At 31.7% G+C, this 5,421-nt stretch overlaps 1 long non-coding RNA gene across 1 annotated transcript; it reads left to right on the top strand.

Annotated features, from left to right (window-relative positions):
• Positions 1-4,787: 4,787 nt before the first annotated feature.
• Positions 4,788-5,081, top strand: LOC139429569 (uncharacterized). Its single transcript, XR_011640127.1, has 2 exons — positions 4,788-4,907; positions 4,995-5,081. It is a non-coding gene; the product is annotated as an uncharacterized lncRNA (long non-coding RNA).
• Positions 5,082-5,421: the final 340 nt, after the last annotated feature.

Raw genomic sequence — 5,421 nt, 5'->3', positions numbered from 1 at the left:
AAATCATACAAGTATATGTACCAACTTCTACCGCCAATGAGGAAAAAAGAGACGAGTTTTATGAAAATCTACAGACAGCAATTGATGATGATAAATTTAAATACACCATGTTTATGGAAGACTTTAATGCAAAGGTTGGTAAAAAAGGGCGAATCATGTATTGGTAATTTCGGCATTGGGAATAGAAATAAATTTTACATAATGAATACATTTTATAATAAACCTATTTAAATAATGATAAGAAATGGACGTGTATTAGCCCGGATCGACAAACAAGGAACGAAATTGATTTTTTCATAGTAGAGAAGAGGGAAATCATACCAAACGTAAAAATTGAAGAGAAAATAGATATCGGTAGTGATCACAGAGCGATAAAGATGACAGTACAGATAAGCACGAAACGACAGATATCGTGCATAAAGAAAATGATAAGTTAGAAATCTACTGATGAATTAAAAAGAGAAAACTTTGAAGACCGAATAAAATGCGAATTAAGTTTGGAAGAAATTCAAGTTAACCCTAACATAGAAAACCAAAAACATATATTAACAAAGGTTACAAAGGATATTCAAAGAGATACAAAAAGAGAAAAACATAGGTTAAAATTACCATGCGATATGTAAACTATTAAATAAAAGAAGAACAATAAAGAGATCAGGAAGAGAAAAGGTTGAGTACACAGAAATATCAAAATTAATAAGAAAAAATGGAAAGAATGGTCATATAACAAAAAAATAATAGAATTAGAAGATGCAATTACTACGGGAGGAAGTATAAGAAAAAGTGTGGAAAACAACAATCACTGGGACAAAACACAATAATAGCAATGAAAGATAAGAACGGTATGAGCAAAAGAGAAGATGCAGAAATATTAGACATTAAAGAAGATTAATTAAACATATTAGACATTAAAAAAGAAGGAATTGAATGGAATACGGGAGCAGACATAAATGGAGGCAGAAGAGAGGGAGGATGAACAGACACAATACGAAATAATAACAGAAGAAATAAGTGATGTAACATCAACACAGTAGGAAGGAAGGAAAAATTGGTGGTACAGATTAGATAAGAAATGAAGACATAAAAGCAGGTGAAAACCATATAATGATAATATTGAAGGACATTTTTAATAACTGTTTGAAACAAAAAAAGATACCTGATAGTTGGCTCTTAGCTAAACTTGCCTTAATATACAAAAAAGGAGATAGGGAACAGATCAACAATTACAGACCAATAAGTTTACTTCCGGTGATGTATTTATATCCATAATCACAAGGAGAATAGAGCAACACCTACCATCCTCCGAAGATCAAACAAGATTTAAGAAGAACTTCTCCACGCTAGACAATATTTTAGTCGTGCAGCAACTGATAAAAAAATCGAATGACTATGACTTCCCAATGATCTTATTATTTGTACACTTTGAGAAAGCGTTTGACAATGTAAGAACAGAAACAATTTTACAGGTCATACAAACGTCTGGTATGGAAGACCAGTACATGCGTATATTAAACTATATATATATAAACTCAAAGCTAAACATCGAAATGAACAATAATAAAAAGACTATAACTCTAGGAAATGGATTGAAGCAAGGTGATGTGACTTCTGCAAAGCAATTCAATGCAGTATTGGAAATAATGTTTGTAGAAGAAGAATGGAAAGACTTGGGAATAAGAATAAATGGGCAATGGTTTGAACAGGCTAAAGTTTGCTGATGACATAGTACTTATAGAGAAAAACAAAACCGAAGGAAGAAAAATGCTGGAAATGTGTGTCCCCCCTGTCATGATTGATGAATGCGAGACATGGATATTAACAAACAAAACTATTGAAAAGATTAAGGTAAAAGTAAGGGCAATGCATAGAAGGATGATTGGCATTATGAAGAAAGATAAAAAAACAAAAGAATAGATAAGGGAAAAGTCAAACATTGAGGATATTGGAAAAATAGTATTGGACAGAAAATGGAATTGGGCGGGTCATATTATAAGAGTAAAAGATAAGAGATGGACCAAGAAAATCTTAGAATGGTACCTAATGGACAAAAAGAGAAGAAAAGGAAGACCAACTGCCAACTGGGAAGATGAGTTTAAGAGTAGTTGTGGAGGAGTAACATGGCACAGGGTAGCTTGGGACCGACAAGAATGGAATAGAATGAAGGAGATATACAAGGAAGTATGGCTTTACACGGACTAAATATTACGAGCATACGAACTCAGTCCCATTACAGCTTATTTTGATAAATTGATTATAGATTGTTGCTATATTTTTAAAATTAAAAAAATATTCTTTTTGGAAGACAATTTTTTATACGTTTACACGTAGTTACAATCAGACAATACTGGTGAAAAACTAAAAATAACAACGTTCATTTTTTTAATAAATTTCCCACGGAAACAAAGAAAATGAAAACATGGCCACTAAAAATGTTGTAATTTTTGGAAGGTGAATTGCAAATGTACAAGCGACGCTACAAACACTCCCCTCTCCAAAAGATACTAAGACCACTCAAAATTAGTAGCAACAAGGATATTATGAAAATAAATGTAATTTTTAAATATAGAAACGAATCCGCAAATGTTTTTTGTAAGTGTTAATAATTTGCGATGAATTATTGTTATTGAAAGAAGAATTATTAATTGTTGATAAAGAATTATTAAAAATTGACGAAGAATTGTTAATTGCAGAGTCAGAGTTGCTGGTCAAAAATGCCGGTATAATTTAATATTTTTATTAATGACATAATTTTTCTTAAAACATTTTAATACTTTATAAGGTCCTTCAAATCTGGGAGATAACGATTTGAAGTTTTGTAATTTTAAAAAAACGAATTCAGATGTCAGCAAATCTTTATGAATGAAAGGCTTCGATACTCAATGAAATTTTGTTTGAATAGGTTTAAGCTTAAGGAAAGTTTCTCTCAAACTTGTTAGTAAGGGTGTTGTCCCTATGTTATGTTGAGAGGTTATGAAGAATTCCCCTGGGATTGTTGATATATTTTTAAAATTAAAAAAAAATTCTTTTTGGAAGACAATTAAAACAAATAAAACAAATAGCACAAAATAATCAATTCCCTAAAAATGAGATTGAGAAGTTTATAGGAAAATTATTAGTGAACAATAAAGATAACATTGACAAACTAGATAATAATGGAATCTACAAATTACAATGTGGCACATGTATGGCAACATACATAGGACAGACTGGACGAAGATTGGGACAAAGGATATACGAACACAAAACCAAACCAAACTTTAATTTTGGAAAACACTTGTCATTTAACATTGAACATGAATTTGACGACGGGGAGAACGCCACACTGATACATAGAACTAACAAAGGACATTTGATGGAATTACTCGAACACTATGAGATAAACAAATTCAAGAATAATTTTCCAACATATAAATATTTAAATGAAGAGATTAACGTTGCCAGGAAGCCACTATATATGTGTTTGAGATTTCCTTTTACACCTCCCAAACTAAACCAAAAATCGCCAGATGGACGAGGGTAACTACTTACGTAGCAAGTAGTTCACCGCCAAGGTTTATATATTAAAGGTTGTCTAAGTTCCTATGCTGCAATACTTTGATTTTAGTTTGTGGGCGAGGGGCAAGAGCAGGAGTGTTTCGTGACGTAAGCGATCACGGATTGCGCACGCAACCTCATGGCCATGTGGTGCTCCATGCCTTTGTTTAATTTGAATTGCTTGGCGGTATTATTTTCCACATGTCACGTAATGCGCAGTATGATTGCGTACGAACCTAGACAACCTCTTATATATAAACCTTGGTTCACCGCAACTTCTGGTGTCCCTCAGCTACCTTCCCATCCCTATTCTCCCGCCCAATCCTTTATTTTTCCTTTCATTATTCCCCCCCCGTTTTTGCCTTATATTAAGATTCATTTGTTGAAGTTCTTTGATTATGTTGAATTTGTTGGTTTGGTGTTTTTTGTTGGGGTGTTTTCCAGTTACTAGGTTGGCAACATGTACAGTTTGTTATTTCCGATTTTGGCACGTGTTTACCATACATAACACGGCGTGTTTACTTATACTTATAAAATGAATACGTATATGTAGTACTAGTACAAACCTAGAGATGGCACTGCAAGCGCTATTTGCAATCTGTATTATCTGCACAAAACAAAGTGCGCATGCGTGGTTATACTTTCAACAAGTATCAGTGTTTTGTTCGACAGATTCAATCATTACTATTATGCCAAAAGAGGCTTGTCAAACTGCCCAAATTTTAAAATTTTTTGATAATATGTTTGACTCGGTGAATGGAACCTTAAAAAGGAACAAAGAAGGCAAACCACTCAAGATGGTTGTGACCAAATCGAGTGAACACCGAAACTTTTGGAGATGTATGGTAATGAAATAGTAAAATGCAATGTTCATCAACATTGCATTTTACTATTTTTTTTTTATGCATTGTTGTTTTAGATATCTAATTTTCCTTTTTATTATTATAATATATATATTATTATATTCAGTAAATTTTAAATAAAAATATTTAATTAATAAATGTAGCTTTTTTTTATTTAAAAACAAATAAACAAAACCACTATACTATATAAAAATTATCCATTTAAATTTCGCGGCTTATCGAAAGAAGTACTAGTACATTCCGCTAATGGCGCTGAATTTCATTTCGACCAAATAATGGTGGGGAGTAAAGCTTCTATATACATATTATATATAATATATTTTTCTATGATACATAACCTTAATTTCGGCTGTTCCTTCTTGTCAGTTGTTTCGATGAACGATCTAAGCGACCAACATTTTCAGTGTTCCACAAATTTTACATATATTTTCAATGATGTTATAACATCGTTTCGCTCTCCGTTTTATCCACATAACTTATCAAAATTTGTCTTAAGTGTTCGTTCCAGACGTAAGTTTTTAATTGTTTTTTTTAACTACCTTCGACTAGATTAATATTTTTTGTAACTAATTTTATTTTGTATTTTGTATAATTTAGAAAGCTTTCTGAAGATGCCGATATAAATTAGGCGAAACCGGTTAAAGCCGATCAGTTAAATAAATATCCATTGTTAAAGTGCGAGAACCAATTTTTTATTTTAATTTTCAACAATGGAAAGAGAAGAAAAGAACAATAATTTTATATACGTCTTACACGTAGTTGCAATCAGACAATACTGGTGAAAAACTAAAAATAACAACGTTCATGTTTTTTAATAAATTTCCCAGGGAAACAAAGAAAATGAAAACTACTAAAAATGTTGTAATTTTTGGAAGGTGAATTGCGAATGTTTGTACCGACGCTACGCCTATTATGGGAATGCTACGGTTAACACCGAAATAGTCACCAAAATAAACAAGAGTGAAGATGAAATTATAATTTGTTAAATTTTGATTTGTTAAATTGTATCATAAATGAAAGGTTA

The sequence above is a fragment of the Onthophagus taurus genome, chromosome 3 (assembly GCF_036711975.1).
Source record: "Onthophagus taurus isolate NC chromosome 3, IU_Otau_3.0, whole genome shotgun sequence".
Lineage (NCBI taxonomy): Eukaryota > Metazoa > Arthropoda > Insecta > Coleoptera > Scarabaeidae > Onthophagus > Onthophagus taurus.
This window is presented reverse-complemented; position numbering and strand designations above follow the sequence as displayed.